The sequence below is a fragment of the Sardina pilchardus genome, chromosome 11, assembly GCF_963854185.1.
Source record: "Sardina pilchardus chromosome 11, fSarPil1.1, whole genome shotgun sequence".
Classification (NCBI taxonomy): Eukaryota; Metazoa; Chordata; class Actinopteri; order Clupeiformes; family Clupeidae; genus Sardina; species Sardina pilchardus.
In genome coordinates, this window is record NC_085004.1 from 22,414,754 (window position 1) to 22,435,437 (window position 20,684).

Below are 20,684 nucleotides of genomic sequence, written 5' to 3' on the forward strand. Positions count from 1 at the left end.
ATGAATTTTTGTGTTTCAGGTCAGAACATCAGAACTGGACATTTGAGTATCAGTATGGTCAGGTGGAAGACTTCATGTACTCGTAGAGGCAAGGTAAGACATATTTTGGGATTTCTGATTTCCTAGGCTGCATATTACTATGCAATTTTGCGTAAGTGCTCAAATGTTTTCCTTCTAGCCTTCCTAAGAATAAGGAAAGCTAAGAATTCCTAGTTTACACTGCACTATATACTGCTATGCTTACATTTAATGGCGGGCAGATTCTATCAAATGTCCCCTTAGAACGTTCCAGTAGGTGGTGAAATGCACTGCATGAGTGAAGCAGTACAGCTAGAATGCATGGACCTTTGACAACTGCTGAAATGCAGTGATAAACTCAGGTGTGTTGTTTCACCTGCTGGTCCCATAGCTAGTCACAGAGCAAATGCAAGTGCATGATTGTAACCCAGCCCTTGAGACACTACTTTTTTCACATTTACTTTTCCATGTACTGTATGATACAGCTGTTAAAACACTGTGTTGTAGCACTGGGACTCTGTACTCAGACTAGTATTTTCTAATTAATACTCGAGTGCCTGGTTTTTGTCAAAGGCTGACAACTTCAACTTCTCACCAAAGTACATGTTGATGATATCTATCACGGATGACTGTGGCTGGAGTTTCTGTAGAAAAAGAGCTGCTGGCAATGATGGAACAAGTAAAGTGAATTAGCAAATTGCATTGTTGTGTAATTTGGTTACAGCCTTATTTAGTTCAAGTCTAATGCAAGTTAGTTACATTCATGCAAGCTAGATGCATAAGGGTATTGTGCAGTTGGAGCTGTGCTCTTACACACAAGTGTTCTCTCTGCACCACATCACCAGGAGCAACATCTCACCTAGCATTTATGTTTACGTTTTTTATCTATTTATTTATTTATTTTAAGTCATCATGGTTGATGTGATTATATGCCTTGGGTACAGTGTTTGCATTTGTGGAGGGTTTTATGTGAAATACTGAAATTTGATTTAACACAACTCTAAACCACACACAAGCACTTAAGCATCCAGCATAAGTACAGACAGTTTTGAGGAAAAGGCTGTAATGGTTTTGAGTACACATATTGGTAACGACACCTCTGTAGCTAACAATAAAATCAATTTACATATGATTGTATTTTTTTTTTTTTTGTCAGGGTGTTTTTATTTAATCAGGAATTCTGCCTGCTCAGACCACTTAGCCCGACGGTGGAGAGCGAATCAGAGGACTGCTTCATGTGAGTCGTTCGACAAATGCGATTTAAACTGATCTCGCGTTAACTGTGTTGGCCGTGGAGTTAAACACCAAACTGCCTCTGACAGCAGGGCGTTAGTCTACACACCAATTCCCCCTGGTTTCCACTTGCCCTCATAAACGTCCGCGTTTCCTCCAGAGCCTAATTATCTCACATGACCGTGGCCACTTCCACTCTCCCCTTGCACATAATAGAAACTGTTTTTTAATAAGCAGGCGTCATAAAATGTCATGCTGACTTAACACACATGAGGAGCAGAAGGAATAACAACAAGGGGGAAAAGATAATGACTGCAAAGGATGTTCTGGACAAGGAGAAGAGGGCTCGCTATTTTTTTTTTCTAGGATCAGCACAAACAAGTTGTTACTCGGAGTCTTAACAGTTATTGAGTTCAGTATTGAATTTATGGTAGAAAGCTAAAACATTTTCTTTGAATGTGATATGAGAGTGATTTGGTTAGACATACAAATATTTGACTGTTTGAAAGCTCTTTTGGAAATGGCTCTTCCACTTGAGATTTAACAATCTCACTTGCAGGAGGAAGAAGAAAAAGAACATGTGGATTGATTTCTGATGGGGTGAGTTTATAGACAGCAAGCTTTTTATGGTCTGTCATCACTCGTACTTGTCAGAAATATTGTGCCCTTCTCAACATGTTGTAAGGGCCTTACTGGGCAAAAGCACTTACAAAGCAAAGTTAGTATTTCAAGAGTTCAATAAAACAGTACATCACAAAACTTGCTGTAGAAATAAGGAGGACCCCATGATTTCTAAAGACTTAACGACTCATGAACACATAACCCCATGGGACCAACTGTCTGTGATTTTTTTTCTCCTTCAACCACTTTCCTTTGCATAGCTCCTGTTTTGAGGAACAGCACTGGGCAAACTGGTGGAGTAAACCTTGTAAAAAATGAGGTCTAACCCCCCCCCCCCACACACACACACACACACACGCACTCCCATCCCTTTTGGCTTGTTCGGCTTCACCCACGTTGGTGTGCCTTCATTAGTTTCCACAAGCCTGTCCTTGATGGTAGGTTGTAGTCATCGCTGGGCTTGCATTATATGAGCATGACTCATTTGATGGCATTGCATATTCATGGCCAGGGATCCATTGTGCATGAGAACTTGTAATTACTCTTGCACAGGAAGGGGGCTTAATTTTGGAAGCTAGGTGCACAGAATAATGTTGCACAGGCCTGTAAGATGCAGGAACCTGAATAAAGAAGATGTATAAACTGCTTAGTGGCTTAGTTAGTGGTTGTCACGGCAATATCTGGCAATATAAAATGGAACTTCAGTGCTTCTCTTGTTTTTTTTTTGTCAATAAAATCACCCCCGAGCTTCTTTAATAACCAAAGTGTATACACTGGCATCTCAGATGAGCATTCACACCTAAGATCTTCTCACTTGCAATTTTCCTCGTGCTTAATGCTCCTCTGGGATCAGTCATGTTTATTGAGGACGGGGCCATGTGCCTTTTGGGTGGTGATGTAGCTCGCAGGAGAGACCCGACGCATGCTGTGTGTCAGGTGTGATTCACGGCCTTCCTAGTACTACAGCGCAAGGTGGGAAACTTCGAGAGCTCACACACAAGCTGTGGTTCGGTTTGTGGAAAAGGACCTTTGGGAGAGGTAACATATAATTGAGCATAGTAAATTTGGTGTGAAGTCTCCTTTTAGCAGGGCCATTAAGCACAGACTGGAAAACAAAAGTTCCTCCTCGACATAGCTTGTGTTAAAGCATGAGGTATTTTATGGAACTTCCATTGTTTTTTAATATACACAAGCTTTCAAAGCAACACAAAACTGCCATAATACTAAGTCTTATTTCAAGTGTTAATATACAGGCAAAGCACATTTATATGACAGCTTGACAGAAAGTCTTGAGAGTGTTTTGTTTTCTTACTTTTAAATCATCATTGATGATTATCTTAATACTTATTTACTCTGGACTCTACCATACTACTCTCAAGATTCAGTGATACAAAGGTGGTCTGGTGTGGTACCAGCTGTGGAGCTTGCTTACCCATCATTTTGGGACTTGACCACTTCCAGGCTCATGACCCTGTTTTCCAGTTAGGGTTGGTGGTCCTGTGCACTCGAACACTGTCCATCATGCTAGTGGTTCAGTGCTCGTGGGATCTGTAGTTCATTTTCATGTGTATGTGTGTGTGTGTGTGTGTGTGTGTGTGTGTGTGTTTGTCTGTGTGTCTCTCTCTGTGTGTGTGTGTGTGTGTGTGTGTGTGTGTGTGTATGTTGGAATAATACTGGCCGTAATGTAAAGTGACAGTTAAAATTATGGTTTCTCTCTCCCTCTCTCTTTCTGTGCTGCATAGGGTCCTCCTCCATTGCCAACATGGTTATAATGTCGCAGGGCATTATTTTTGGCCGTCAGCAGTTCCAATTCTCCCTGTTGAGGCCCATAACCACTCATGGTGGTTGGCAAGCCTTGCCAAGGCAAATAAGAAGAGCCAGTGTGTAGCTGTTAATGGTAAATAGTAATTGAACCATGGCACTGAGCAACTCGGAGAGAGCTCTGTGAAATTGGAAAATTTATATTTAATCTTTTAATAGTCAAGTGATGTAGTTGGACTATAACTAGAGTACAATGAACAAAGAGTGATTTGGTGGTCTAATCACTTTGTTAGAGTATTTTGTTTGTTTTTTCAATAAACTTTTAAACACAGCGTAAGGCTTATGCCACATTATATCATAAGAATGTTACTTTGTGTTGTAACAGCTGCAATGGCTTGTCACTGTTGATTACAGAGACATGACAGGACTTTGACACAAATTTTGGAGGACGTTATTTTCTTATGTCTTTATCAAGTTTTGTTTGACTAACTTTTGTCATAAGCTTTGATTACATTTCTTTTTTCTTCTTCATGTTTTTTGGTCCTTCTTCCCTGAGCCAAATTCACTATGATTTAATTTATATGTCACGAAGGGCAAAGTAACAGTGGAACAATGCAAAGAAAAGTCTCATTAGAGAATGTACTGTAAGTCTCTGCACTCTCTATACTTCTGCACCTTTCATTGAGCTTTTTTTCACTTACTGTATCTTAAGCAGTGTGCGAGGACAGTTTTCTACCCTCTCAGACATATAATCCCAGACAGTAATCCTGTTGGACCAAGTTTTTGTAGTTTATTGTCCAAAGGGATTAGTTTTGGGTGGAATAATAAGACAAGGCCAAAGTTGTGAATGGAGTTTTTGTGCCCCTCGTCGATATTTGGGCAGATTTGTTATCATTAGAATATTATGTTGTATAATAATACTCCCTCACACATGCTGCACAGGTTTTACTTGAGCCAACATTGTGTGTTGAGTTTTACCGTAATATGTCTGGAGGACAGCTGGACGCTATTTGACATGGGGTTTGGTTCTTATGTGACTGTTTGTTTTCAGGACTTTTTGCAAAGGGCAAGCCTGAGGTGAACTACAATTTGATAACTCTATTTGATATTATGGTATTAGCCGGGGGATTAAATCTCAGACTGGATTCAGTGTGGCAAAGTATGGAATGTTCTAGAATGCATTTCACACGTCCCAGGTTAAATCCGACTTCCTGGTCATCTGAATCAAACCCATATACACTCCTTCCCACACTGAGAGATGTTGTGACAAAATCTATTTGCCTTGGCTTCTTGTTATACCTGATTGAACTGCAGTCAAAGTAAACTAGTTGCCATAGATGTAAGTAGATTTCACACTTGTCCTATGTTGTTGGGTGTTAATTGAAAGTGTGGGATTACAAAAAAGAAAGAAATGTACTTAAAAAGAAGCAAGAAAAATACTGTCTGAATCAGAAATTCATTTACATCTATAACCATATTTACATGGAAAAAGGACACTCCCCCAACCAACCCAGGTTTTTATAGATTTTAATCATTGTGGTCATCATTTACTATAATGTATTCACAGTATGTGAGAGAATCCCCCACGTCAGATTGATATACAGTGAAGATGCAACGTATAAAAGCGGTGACATTTTTGATTTCAAGAATTCAGAGGAACTCATGACGCCTTTTTGCCACTTTCAAATGCAAAACTGCTTGTTATTTTTGGACCGGCCCCTGAAATGCATTTCGTCTGGTATATCTGAAAAGGCTCTGCTGCGGCCGTCCTCAGTTATGATATGTTTAAACATTTCTGTAGTGTTTATGGCGTGTGAAATGCACTCTTGGAAAAAGTCCAGTTTGCTAAGGCAGGGAGCAGGTTTTAATTTAATTCCAACACATTTCAGAGGCTTCTCAAAAAGCCAGCCTCAAATGTGATGTGAAAGCCAGATGCTGCGTCGAGCGTAAGCAGTGTTGGTTTCAGTTACAGCAGAGCGTAGATAGACTGCGGTCCAACGGGTTTGGTTATTGCTCAAGTCAAACACAATCAAAGCTACCTTAAACAAAATGCACGCAGGACCCTAATTAAATGCTGAATCGCTGAATGTTATGGATGTTGTGATAATTATCCACAGTTATGTGGCTCATTCACTCATGTTTTGTTGCCTGGGAGCTGAAAGAACAAATCGATGCCAGCAGCACACTGACACTCAGTAAATGTTGCTTATTTTAATCCGAAATGGCTGCTTGTTTTTTTTTTTTTTTTAAACGGACAGATGTTTTTGCGCCCAAAAACAGTGTATTTCAATATGATGGTTAGAATAAGGGCCACATATTGCACTGTTTACCCCGGCATAAAAATCTCCTACTATATGTTAAGGACTGCCTGATTTTTACACTTTCTCTTAGATGTTTTCACTCCTGTGGCCTTGGCGTTGAGCATCGCCCCAGGTCAAGGTTACAGAGGGCTTGAAAAGATCCTGTCCAGTGGAGCACACCTTTGACGGTGCGATTTGCCAGTGAGCTGCGATAGATTGGCCTTGCAGAGGACATTGATCCTCCCGCATGAGAAAGTATCTTTTGCCTTCTCACATTGCAAGGGTCAGTCAATCAATCAATTCATCGGCTGCCCAGGTAGACTCCCACAGCTCTTTGCCAATCCCTCTGTCTGGTCTTTTGCTCTTGATGCACATCCTGTGTTATTTGGCACACTAACACACAGCTGCTGCTTGATCATTTTAATGATGGTGACATAAGGGCATGTAAATATAATAGACTCAAATCGAACAATTGCGATATGGTATGAATTGCAACCACAGAAGAGACATTCAACCGAATGATGGTTTGTGGTTTTTATACATGTATTCAGTGAGGGGCTGAATGAACCACTATGAAAATATGCCGGTGCATAGTTGTCAATGTCTATGAACCTTGAATGAAGACCTGAGCCTAGTTAACAAGGCAACCGCATGTACACCTGTATCACATCCATTTTACAATTGGAACTGAGAGGGGTTGTACAATTTACAGTTGGAACCTCCAAAGCAAATGTTAGTTTGTGGTAAGTCTTTTGCTCAACGTTATGCCATTATGATAGATTGTCAAAAATGGCAGTATAGACCTATATTGATTAAGTGTGATTAGCATTAGCCAATAGTAGTGGTCAATGGTCATTGTCAATTACAAGTGAGAAGTGAGACATTGACTACATGCAGCATTTGCTGTAATCCCCTACCATATCAGTAACTTAACAGTTACTTATCTTTCCTTCAGAATTACTGGAAACATTTTATGTTTAGCCACAGAACCATTTTGCCTTTCCTGGGGCAAAGTTAAGATGGGTCTTAGGTATATCTTACAAATCTGCTGTACCTTGTTGGGAATGGTGGTAGAGAGTCTTTCCTTGTGTAAAATGTGAGCTGATGTGTGGTATGGATGCAGTAGGCTGAATTAATCGGGTCCTGTAACTGAGGATCAGCAAGTTTGGGAGCAGTTCCCATGCTGTTTCTCCATATGGCTGCACAGGAGTTGCCCATTTTGATTAATGCTTTCCATACAATTGTATACACGGGGTGATGTTCATTTGAGGCTCCAGACATGCCACCGACCCTGGACCGCTCCTGACTGTGGATTGGTATTTAAATCTAGGTTTTGTGTATGTTCTGTGTACACACATCAATGTACTGTACTACCAGCATTTCAGCATTGCGAGATTGTTTCTATGAACATAGTTTCATGTGGTAAATGCAGAAAAAAAAAAACATTACATGAGGTCTATAAACATGCCTCAGTGGCTTCATAAATGCTAATATTTCCCAAAGGACGGAAGTGCAAAAATGTCCATTTTAGCCAATGCCTATGCTATTAAAGAATCTTCTAAAATGACCTTGATCGTTTGATTAAATTGAGCTTGCACACCTCCATAATTTTTGGAAGAAAACCAATTTTGCCCTCATTATTTTTCATATTTATCATATTTTTACATTAAGTTGCCCAAAAGCACATTGCTGGAGCTGGAGGCTACACATTTCACCCCTGTCTTATTGCCCTCTGAGGGCCACTAGTTACGGAGACTATCCTGGTGTGGTCAGCACTCTTCCAGATCACTTTGAATTGCAAATATCCATAGTAACTCGAAAGTAATGCAGGGTTCTGCGTCACCCCGTGTCATTTTTCTGCATTTGGGCACATGAGGGCAGTTTTGAAGAGGATGAGACCTGATTGTTTCCCTTTTAGGTTTCATACCTTTGCTTATTGTTGGAGAGGGGGTGAATCGAGAGTGTGAATGCACACTCTTTGCTCTGAGTTAAAGGAAAAGAAAGTACGAAACTGAAGCCAAAACATCAGATCCTCTTCAAATTAAGGTTACAGGAAGTTTCCGTTTTTCCAGTGTTTTATCCAAACCAACTTTTTAATAGCAAATCAGATTTATAGATTTAAAGCACATTTTATAGCATAGTGCACCTTTAATACAGCTACAGAGCTTGGTTATGAAGCTTGAGTGGATGCCATTGATACCGGATGTGGCCTTAATTCATGTTACGTTAGTGTGCTAAATTGTTTGAGAAAAGCTTAGGCAAACCTTCCTCTTATTTTAACAATCAGCAATTTTTTTTTACCTCTCTACACGGATCATTCGTTTGTAAATTAGGTTGTTTCTCGATCTAGGCTTTGTGGTAATTTCATGCTTTGATGCATTTGTACCTATAACCTAATGAGGAAAATATGTGTTATTCTCACTTAGGCTAATAGAGGCTCACATTTTCATTTCCTGTTTCAGAGCAGATTTTTCCAGGAATTGGAAAATGACCATGAAACACTGTCTGCATACAGTTGACCACGGAGGAAATTTCTTCGGAGCAATAACACATAAAACAACCAATTTGCTGGAATTAAATATTGGGAATGATGATACAGATGGATGTTTTACTGTACCATTTCTATATACGGTATAGTCACCTTGGTGTGTAGCAGAGGCAGAGTGTGCTGTCTGTCCTTTTTTTAAAAAAAGAATAATTTTGTTCAGTGGTAAATAGCAAATAGGAAATATGCTAAATACAGTATATAGCAAAAACTATAACGTAAACTAACAAGGAATTTTACTCTGGTTAATCTTTGTTATTTTTTCCCCACTAAAACATACTAACTGTGCATCTTTAAAAATAACTTTTGTCTCACCTTCCATGGCAGAGGTCACAACAGGGGGGTGTTACAAAGGCTTACAAAGACAACTAATTTCCATTGTGACTCCTCTAGCCCATTCTCATTTCCCTATAGAATCTATTACATCACTTGTCGTCGTCTCACTTCAGCTTCATTGAGATGACCCTCAGACCCTCAGACCCTCAGACCTCCTTCATCTGTGCCTCATCTCTCGCACCTCACACAGTCCTGGCTGCCACAGACGAAAAAAGGATTAGGCCTTGTGGATTAAGAATGGCAGCAAACAATAACACGCTATGCATTTTCCTCATAGGATCTGCTTCAGCATGGCCCGGCCTGCACCAGTTTTCAGGCACACTGACCTTTTCACGGTTCACCGGGCGCCAGATGGATTACACAGGCTCATCCGCTCCTCGCCGTGTTCTTTTGGGTGATGTCATTTAAATTGGCCAGTGAGGATGCTCCCCCCCCCCCCCCCCAAGGCTAACGGCGACGGGGGCAGTTGCCTCAGGCTAAACGCATGGTAAAAATGTGTGACACTCAAGTGCCATGTTAATACACTGAAAGCGGCCAAGTTGGCCAATAAACAAGCATGTGTGTGGTCATGTGACGACAGGGATTAGAAACGCGGGGGGTCACGAGAACTCGCTTTCTGTGGGGCTGGCTGGCGTGCACTTGCCTTTCCTTCTGAATGATTTATGAGGTCCCTCCCCCGTCTCATAAAGACAGGTCATCATCGTTTGTGGCCTTGCACTGCAGCCCCTGATTTAAACGAGGTCAAACAGACTACCTTAAAAATCCATGAAAACACATTATTACTGCGACGCCCCCCTTGCAGAGAGTTTTCAAACATGAGTTATTAGACTGACAAATGGAGATATCACCCTTACAGACATGGATACCTCCAGCTCTCCCCACTCTCTCTCTCTCTCTCTCTCTCCCTCTTCTCTCCGGATCTCTCCCTGTATCAGGAGCCCAGTAAAATGCATGATCCTTAATTAGTGGTCTTACTAAGAGGGGGTTTTGTGAGGAAGGGTAATGGCGGAGTAATGAGAGCATAGAGGGGTCAACGTTTGGTCCTCAGCGTTTGGCAGTTTGATTAATTCATTTCTCCTTCCATCCCATCGCCCCGAGCCCCCTTTGTCTCTGGCTCAGGTTTTTTAAATTCATCTCGCTCTTTTTTTAACCAATGTTTCATCTCCTGTTCAATGTAACGTGCCCTGTCTTTGTGCTTTTTTTTTTTAAAGCATGAAGTTTAACACTGCGTTCTGTTCTGGGTGGTTCACTTTCGGGGAGCTCACCACCTTTAGGTTTCTTTGCCCTTCAAAGTACAGTGTCATGCGATAATTTGATGCAGAGAAAATGTTTTGTTGGAAAACACATTCAATATATGAGGAGTTCAGATGCAAAAGCCTCTAAATCCACTTTTGGTCAAAAATGAGATAATGATGGTGAGTGAATGCTCTTCACATATAGTGTAAGTTAATTCAATAATTGAGCTTCAAAACTCACTAAATACCATTCTCTTCCTGGTCTGAAATATTGATTTGTAGGCGAAACCCTATAGGAGCCTGATACAAAAAGCTCATTTAAAAGAAAAGTGGTCAGACGGATTTAGAGGCTTTTGCATCTGAACCCTTCATATACAAAGCATATTTTTGTACTATTTGGTTTAAACACTTGTGTCATAAATGAATGGTACACACAGGCCTAGGCACACAGGAATGCTTAGCTCTACTGGAAATGTTCCCCATATAGTTTCCTGTTGCAAGCTATTGGAAATACAGTGCTTACTTTTTTTTTTAACTGAGGAGTTCATTTGACATACATATTCCATAACGCAGAGTGTCAATCAAATATATTAATTGTGCACTGTATATGCATGAGTGATTCAGTGGAATAAGCAGTTGTGCCAGGCCAGCATGGGTGTTCCATGGCATAATGCTGTTTATTGGATATGAGGCTTAATCCTGTTATAATTAAAAAGGAAATAGGAGTGTGACCACTCACGGTTTTGAATGTGTAATCAGGATGTTGCATAGTCACATTAGCAAAGTGACTGTAAGGCTACGAGGTTACCACACACAAGGACCTTTTAATTCACATTTTGAAGGTGCTCTTCTGAAGTATTTGTGAGTGAGGCCTGCTTGACTGTCTCCTTATTTTAATGAAGACTGACACTATCTGATTGTATGAAAATGGAACAGCCATCAAATGGTACCCTAATAGTAGCACACTGTGATGTGTTGCACACTGACCATGATGAGTTATTTTAGAATCCATCAATCAAAAGCAAACTGCTTAATCACAGTGACACAATCGCTGTATGAGCTAACATACAGTAGACTGTATGTTTGTGCAAAATGATATGCATGGTAAGGGTACTGTATGTAGTGTTTTGTACACTGAATAAGGCAGGGCCAAGATCATCTCATATGGATCAGTGGGATATACTGAGATCTAACTCTGTTATTAGTCCCCTCTGCCTTCCACTCTCTCATTTGGTTATGTGCATGGCTGTTTAAGAGCCACCGCCTGTGGCCCTCCTGCAACTCTCCCAATGAGGTCACACATAAATCACTCTAATTGGGTGGGGATCGCACCTAAGTCGCATCACCAATCGCAGACTGTTGAAAAGAGAGGTTACAAACAGTACTCTGAGCTCCAACTGAACTGCAAGTGAACTACACAGTAGCCCCTCTCATCATTGGCTTAGAAAGGGTGTCGACATGGTGGAGAGAGAGAGTCAAGGGGCTGGGTGGGGAAGCAGAAAGCAGAGAGATTTGTACCAATTTGATCATATAGACAGCATCCAGTAGCATTTGTTTAAAGTGAAATACAGCGTGGGTCAAGGCTGTAATTTTCCAGATTGGAGGGTTTCTTGGCTTAATGGGCATGTAAATCATTTGTTAGGAAGAAAGTGGTTTTAAAAGAAGGGGCGGTGTGTGCATTCATTCAGTCTGTTATTGTGCACCATTTAACATGTGATGTTAGGCATGCAAACTGAAACATTAGCTTTTTTTTATAACTCCCATGTAAGGCATTAAGCTACACTTACACACAATCACACACACACACACACACACACACACACACATACACACACACACACACACACACACACACACACACACACACACACACACACACACACACACGCACACACACACACACACACACACACACACACACACACACAGACGCACTCACACAGACGCAGACACACACAGACACACACACATGCTCATTCGCACACACAAACACACAGAAAGAAAGAGACACACAGACTTGCATACATGTCAGCCCTATTTGTGTGGATAGATCTATCAAATAAATAAAAAAATGCTATATGGCATGACTCCTTCTGGCTGTCCTGTCTGTCTAATCATAGGGATCAGAACAAGGCTTTTTTTTTTTATTAGTATTACTGTTACAGTATTTAGAAGTCTGCTTATTTTGCAAGGCATAGATGATATAGCATCCACCTCCATTCACCTTGTACCCATCATCATTCTGACCTTACCCTTTTTGTAGCTAAAAATGACCTCCTAAGTCCTGCAGGTGTGCCTCTGTAGCATCAGTGTGAGAAACGAGAAAAAGAAAGTTACCTGTGAGGGCGCACATACACTGCCTACCCCTCTCTCAGGCCAGACAGGGAGAGATTTATCACCTATTGATACCCAGGCGGGGAGGAGCGAGGGCCCAAAAGACTCTCTCCAGTACATTGTTGACTCATGAGATACCCGGCGCTTCATGAATCATTTCTTAAAAAGGAGAACTTCACCCCTACATTTTACAGCCATGCTACCTCCCCGCTGTCAACTAGATTAAGCACTGGACATAGCCAAATAAAGAAACAAATGTTTAGAAAAGAAGAGTGGGGGAAAAAAACAGAAACGTGGTGAGGCCATACTGTAGGTATACAGGGGTGTTTTTTTTTTTTTTTTTGCTTTCTGTTTTACTTTTTAGCATGTGTGAACATTTTTTGCTCTTTGAAGTTGGAGGAGTGTAAGAGTACAAAGTATGCGAATGGCTCTTTACCGAAAGCGGTTACCATTGTCGTTTTGTAACTTGCCCACTCAGCAGTTAATCCAATGTAAAACTGTGAGGACTCCTCTGCTTCCCCATGCCCTTGAACAGCTTCTCTTAATGACTTACTGCCGTCCTCTCTCTCTCTCCCTCCCTCTCACACACTCTCTCTCTCTCTCTCTCTCTCTCTCTCTCTCTCCCCTTCCCTCAAGCTCTCATCATCTTTTCTGAGTGGATGGAGAGCTAGCCATCTGTCTAATTGTTCACCTCTACCACCTTGGAGCTTCCTATATGCATTGTTCTTCTCTTTCCAGATAATAAATTTTATTTCATGCGCTAGGTTTTAATATGTATGAACAAAATGAATGACTGTGGTGATTCTTATCTTTTTCTGACAGCCTTCAGTTTCAGTCTTCTCTTTAAATCTCTTTAAACATAATTTGTGTCCAAAGGCTAAAAATGAACTTGTGGGGGCTATTTGATTAAAACCAAGCCTGGTGACAAGTAAAGTCATGCTGTCCTCCAAAATGTGACCGTGTCGGCTACTCCGACTTGTTGCTCTCTTTAGATTTTCTTTCAACTCTCCCCACTGAGGTCACAGCTGTAGGAAAGCTGATTTTGGGGATCACTGAAGAACTAGTAGAAGAACAAATACACAGTACTTGCCCAGAGGTCCATCTCCTTTTAACAAGTGGCTGAATGATAAATCCCAGAGACCATCACCATCAGGGGAGTCTTTGGCACAGTGACCACTCTTGTCATAAAAATAAACCTGTCGAAGCTGCTCCTGAATCACATTCATCAACCAATCTAAGCAAAGGCTTTCTGCACTTGTGCCTCGACGGTATTATTCAAACTTACTCTATGTGTCCATACCACAGTTGCATGCCTTCTCACAGCAAGATATATGGTGCATAGTACATTTCTTAAGTCATATTCATAGACAAGTCCAGGGACCAGATATCAATGGTGTGTGCACACTAAAATGATGCTGAGCCCTTTCCTAAGCAACAATATTTATGAAAATATGCTGGGAAAACATGTGTCCCTTTGAGCATTGTCTCAAGTTGGAATTTGTATGAAATGTGTGCTTTGCCTATTGGCGACCCCAAGAGGAACTGAGGTTGATGCCAGCCAAACAGCCTGTGCATCCGTCATAATATTCTTGTGCACATAATGTTGTTGATTATAAGCCCATTGCTGTTCTACCTGAACTATCAACATCGCTATCAAGACAAATAAATAGGAAGTGATCAGTTCAAGGTACTTAGCTGTGTGGATGCCGATAATTTGTTTTGCAACACTATCAGGCAGGCTTTTACAGTGCGATCGGAGTAATTGACTGTACTCATATTTATACTAAGCAAGAACGATCACGTTGCAGCGCAATGGTTGGAATGAATCATTAATATTTTGTGAACGCAGGTGTAATTGGAAAATGGAGAAATGAAATGTGTTCTTTTGCCAAGAACACAGTGTCAATATAACTATTTTATTTATCATATTATTGCTGATAATGACAAGGTGTGCACAATGATTGATACGTGAGGCCCCAGATGTAACATCTTACAAACAAAAAAAAGCTCCGAAGCCCAGTGTTGTGTTGGACTAAGGGATACTAACATGTTCACCGTTCAGGGATGTACCAGGCTGCATGTCTATGAATCCACCTTTGCTTTACTTTTGAGTTCCACACACCATTTATCATGAGCTATGGTTCCCTCTTCTTCACGGCACAGTAACACCAAGTGACTTGGCCTCTAGTGCATATACATCTTATGGAGATGAGCCCCCCTGTACCTTTTTCCCTTTACAAATGATTTTATGATTTAATACTGGGAATGTCCCTCTCTCTCTTTCTCTCTCTCTCTCTCTCTCTTTCTCTCTTTCTCACTCACTCACTCACTCATTCTCTTTCTGTCTCTCTCCCTCTCCCTCACCCCCCCTCTCTCTCTCTAGGGCCTGGTGGGAGACATACAGAGGGGTTGATGGTGGCACTTTGGCTGAGTGCAATAATGAGTCAGTGACAGGTCGAGGCGAGCATCCATTCCTCTCTGCGCCTGCGACCGGCCTCGGTACAGTTCATCATCCGTGCTAATGGTAAGCACAGCCTGGCTTCTCACTTCGTGACAGAGAGCTCGCCACAGAAGAGGCAGATAAGTAGATGTTTTATTCCCCATTTAGCAGGGCAGTGAACAAGTGGTGGTGCACTGTCATACACAATCCCCGAGAAGGACTCGGGGCACTGACACTGTGTTCTCTCTCATGTTTTATTCCTATGAGACTTGGCAGTCTACTTTTCTAAGAGGCTACAGTTTAACAGCACAGAAAGAGACCTCTTAAAACACTGCACCAAAAACATCCACCCAGGGACAATGCTCAGCAGCACACTGGCATAACATGAACAAATAGTCATGGATCTTCCGAGAACACTATGAACAATAAATCATGCGTCCTCCAAGAATGTTCTTGGTCAAACACGACTCTGAACAAACTCAGTTGCAAGGTCTGATCAAATTTTGATAATTTGGTTAGATTGCATAGTCTTTTTGAGTGCAAGGTCAAATGAACTCTTCAGTGCTGTACCATCAGAACAGTGAAATAAGACTAACTAAATAAGATAATAGTGACATAATGAATAAGATGAATTGTCTACATCTTACATATTTTAATTATATTAAGGCAGTTTTATTTGAATATAATAGAGGTTATATCCTTTTTCTATACATTCAGTCATGGGCATACTGCAGTGATGAACAGCTTGGGGATCTCTAACATCAGAATTGAATGATTTCGAATTGAAAACAAATTACGTCATTGTAGAAAGAATTATAGAGTTATAATGTAAAGATAAAAATGTGTAATTAGATACTGTATGTGTAAAGACTCTACACATATCTAATTACTCATAAGACAAAGACAAAGCAGGCGGCTTACTGGCCCCTTTAACTTCTGGGTCACTTTGACAGCTCCACAAAATGACCAGTAGTTTTCTTATCCTTTGTTTTCCACAATCAATTGTCTCTCAGCAATTACAGAGGTAATCCATCACCTGGTTAATAAAGCTCATTGCATTTATTTCATGTGTATGTAAGAGACTATGTGCATTAGAGAATACTTAATGAAAAAAAAGGGCAGGGGGTTATGCTATGATTACCGGTTTGACCCCTAAGGTGGGTGTGCTTCTGACCCAGGGCAGCAGGATGATTATATCCAACTAGTGTCCCGAGAATTGAAGCTGCGTTACACAACCACATATTTTAATGCATTCCCACTATACTCACACTAATTACGCGTTGATTGCCCTAGGGATGGAGAGTGTGCCCCAATTATTGTCTAGGCTTATGCCATACACCCGCTGCAGTTAATACTGGACAACTGTACCTAATGTGACACCAAAATGTGTCTCTTAATTTATGTTCATGTATTATTAGTGTGCTTGCAAAAGCACACTATTGTTATCCGTGCGTTTCATATACTTATTTATCTCAAGTCCAACTTTTGTCTCCCTATCTTGTCCTAGGGATTTAGAGCTAGAGACGCCGTTCCACTTCTCACGCGTGGGTCCTGATGCGAGGATGGTGGCTTGTATACAGCTTTTTGATACGACATGTCGTTCTCCCGTTATTCCAGTTTTTCCGGTCGATTTTTTCCCATAGGAATGAATGGAAAAGCGATTTTTGAGCGCTGATGCCCACACATTTTTCCACCTGTAGCCCAAACCGTAAGACATAAAATCATGAAATTTGGTATGCTGATAGAGGAGACTACCCTGATTGACACCACCAGGTTTCATGCTCGCCACTTTCACGCTCTAGCGCCACCAATTGGTCAAAGATTGAAAACACGTTCATGCCCGTAACTTTTGATCCGTATGGCCGATTTTTATAAAACTTATACCATTGGAATCCTCTGACTCAGCTGATTCCAACGCACTATGTGACGTCATTTTCCGCCATGATGGATTTTCCACCATTTTGAATTTTGTCCAAAGTCAAAGTAAAGCAACTCTGGCCGCATAGTTCCTCCGATCGTCATGAAACTTGGCACGCATGATCTACAGACCAAGGCGGATCAACCGCCTTGATTTCGCCTTCATACGTCCAAGCGTTCGCCTGTGACAACCAATTAAATTCAGCGAGCGAAGCCGCCAAACAGGAAGTGTGCCTATCTTGGAAATACTGTGACGTATGAAAGCCATATTTGGTGGGATGACTTGAGACCCCATCCAAAGCACCCTCAATAAATTTGGTGTTATTCGGTCTGTCGATGGCTCTATAATTAGCAAAAACGTGTGTGTTGGCGAATGTATACTATTAAGCAGAATAGCTCATCTTAAATTGCTTAGGTCATGCAGAAATGACATTTCAGAGTGATTTAAGATACAATGTTGATATTTAAAAAAAAAAAATCAAATCGAGGCCATTCTTGTAAAACATATTGGTGTAATTCTCACAGCACTATGGAGTCATTCCATGTATTTTCATACCTTCATTATGGAATGATAGTTGACCTCCACTGTTCAATTGGTCATTGGATGACATGGATTGTCCGCAACGGTACAATGTGGGTGTGATTCTAGGAAGGTCCGCATCGGGGTGTCTCATCCTGAGACTGGTAGATCTAAGCAATGCCATGGCCCCGAGGGGCAAGTACGGACTTACGCGCTGTTAGACATAACGTGTGTTCATTTGGTATATATACTCGACAATCACACAATGTTTCATACTGACGGTGTGTTTTGGATGATTTGTATTGACCTGAGCATTCTGGGTAAACTTCACTCCCAAATTCGGCGAAATACCGGAAGTAGAGCGGTCGCCCTGTCTGAGGATTTTAAGTTTCGTTTTCTGTTGTGATGATGAGCAGACGGCTGTGCACAAAAAACATAGATAATTAATTTACCCTTAGACAATTCCTGCAGTTATCCTGAGTAATCCAGCCCTTTACATTCAGAGATGCGATCATTGACAAAAAGTAAGTTTGATACATACATCGTTAATTCACACTGGTATGCAAGAGGTTTGCTAATACACTTAAACTTGCTCTTGACATGATTTCCATGAAGTAATATACTGTAAGTGTTCTCTGAAATTATAATACTTCATGTGTTTAGCTTAAGAATCTACTGTTTAGCGTTTCTACTGTAAGGACGTAGACTAGTCTTGCATCTCTGTACTCTTCTTCTGTTGAGGTGTTGTTGCCTAGTGACGCCCTCTCGTGCAGCCTCATGCTAGTTCATTAGAGACGTTATCTAGTAGTACACCACAGTGTTGGTGAAGTTCATGACGTTAGTTTTGAGTGAGTTTACTGCCAATTACCTTAAGTTGAAGTTGTGTGCGTGTATGACAACAAAAGTAAGTGACCGTAACCTTCGGTCATGTGTATTGGGAGTGGGATGTATCTTTCACGTTGATATGCAAGGACTTAGCATGCTAAACGGAGCATTAGCATTAAGGGTTTGAAATGAAGGAAGCCTGTGTTACTTGTGTGAGAAGTTGAGCTTATAGAATGAGAGATAGCGATACAGTTTATTTAGTGACCATATTAATGACAGTTTATTTGGTTCTTTACAGACCACTATACATTATAAGTTTATTCATGCTGTTGTATGGTGGAAGAAAACTCAATAAAGAAACTAAGGAGAAACTACTGCTTCACAACCAGTATTCTAACCAAAGATTCTAGCGCTGTATGATCTTTGGTTCTAACTGACGCCACCCAAGCAACACAATCAATCAATCCATACAGTCCTTTAGCCCCATAGACAGTAAAAGATAGCCCTCATTAACAATCTCCGACTGGAGGAAGTTTGTACCTGTGCTGTGCGAGTTAACGCTATTACACAGTACCGTTTACGCCGCTAGATGGCGTTATTGACCACATAATAACTGTAGTCACGAACAAAAAGGTTTCTTTTCTTTCTTGAAGGGGTTAGCGTTGCCGTTGCTGTATGTGTGTCCTGGCTTACAATTCCGTTTAATGAGCTTAGTATTCAATGCATATCTGTATGCTGCAGATATATTATCTATATAAATAGCCATCTACCTATATTTCTCTGTATGTATGGAATCCTGAATGTCTCTGCTGGAACAATACAAAGTTAAACCCTATCTCTTCTCCGTCCTATATTCTAACCGATATACCATCCAGTATAGTGCCACTACCCTACCTGAATCAGTGCAAACCTATAACCTTCCCAATAATAATAGTAATAATAATTAGGTAAAAATAATAGTTTCTGCTTTAGGGAGAAATCTCAGAATTCCCCTCCAGCTAAGGAAAGTGGGAGCTATGTTTTTAGACTCAGTAGGCAAGCTTATGTGTGGAGACTTAAACTGTGAAGTTTGGCCCACTTATTGTATAGCAGTTAACAATTCTAGGTTCAATGAATTACATCCAACACAAAGTGTTATAGAAAGTATTACTGTGTGTTTCATTTAACTATTGTTCATAGTAAACATTTAATTAATTTAGGCTACGGGTGGTATAGGTGAATTATTACCACACAGTTACTATCTAAAACTACGTAATCCTTAATTGAGATTTCATTGAAAGTCAAGTCAAGTCAAGTCACATTTATTTATAAAGCACATTTTTGTATACACAAAGTGCACACCCAAAGCGCTGGATAAAGTGATAGGTTGAACTTTTAAAAAGGGGTTTTAAAAACTGTTTTTGTACTTTCATTTTATTATGTCATAGCCTACTGAACTGAATTCTAAGAGTTAAAAACAAAGGATAAAATAAATGTTTTGTGATGCTTGCATTGCATAGTATTTCATTTAGGATAAGCTATATCAAAGCAGTTAGAAGTAACAGTAGTCACTTGACATTTCTGAGGATTTGCATATTTCCACCAGGGCAGTGGTAAAGACATTCTTCAGTGGAGGCACCACACAGTTAATCACGCTATCAACATCTTCTTACCTTTTCTTCTGTTATTACTATTCTTTAACTTTATGGTAGACAGTGAGTCCAGCAAATTGAGAACCTAGGATCCTGTTTATGTTTATGAATGTGACTATGTGTAGCCTATATGTTGAGACATAAGGGTGGAAAAATAGGTTACATTTATATAATGCAAATGATTAAGTTAACAATGTCATTGAATATGTTGTACAAACAAGAAGAGCGAAATGGTAAACTTGAAATCATCATCCACATCATAGTTTGACGCTGTGTGGGGTTATGGACTTGACAGTTTTGCATGGAATTGCTCATACAGTATATACATATATATATATGTATATGTGTGTGTGTGTGTGTGTGTGTGTGTGTGTGTCTGTGTGTGTGTGTGTGTGTGCCTTGTTGCCGGTGTACAGTATTTCTGAATCTGAATATGGACAGGAAATGGCATAGCTTTTATCACATGCAACCAATCCAAAATCGATTTCATATTAGGGATGTTAACCGGTGACTGTTTGACCGATGGTTGACCGTATCCACGTTAACCGACCAAAGTTGTCGCTAGTCGGTTAACAAAAAAAAAAGAGAGGCATCTTTAAATTAGCCTAAAGACAGTGGACTAAACGTTACTACAGCTAGCCATCTCATTCCAAGAAGATCTTTTTTTCGTGAAGTTAACAAATTATCCCTCACACTCAATTTTTCATAACTCGCCTGCTTGTAGGCTAGGCTACGTAATAAACCAATAAAAACATTTGGCACGAGGTCACAGCGGTGGCCGGTGCGTCTTTTGCAATCTGGAAGTGCGCTGTTTTATCCATTGGTTTTATCGTGTTGCAGTCTAGGCAACTTTCCGCATAAGATGGGCTTAGATTTGGAAAGACATTACATCTACATTTCAGGAAGGGTCATCAATGGTAACAGATAAGGTAATGATCATCTTTCGTTATTATTGTTAGCACTTCCTC

At 40.6% G+C, this 20,684-nt stretch overlaps 1 long non-coding RNA gene across 1 annotated transcript in view; it reads left to right on the plus strand.

The window, feature by feature from the left end:
• The window catches only part of LOC134095368 (uncharacterized), a 41,862-nt gene extending 26,969 nt beyond the window's left edge, over window positions 1-14,893 (plus strand). The window contains exons 4-5 of the long non-coding RNA XR_009940564.1: window positions 20-93; window positions 14,767-14,893. This is a non-coding gene — a long non-coding RNA (uncharacterized LOC134095368). The remainder of the gene's footprint in view (window positions 1-19; window positions 94-14,766) is intronic.
• The last annotated feature ends 5,791 nt before the right edge of the window (window positions 14,894-20,684 follow it).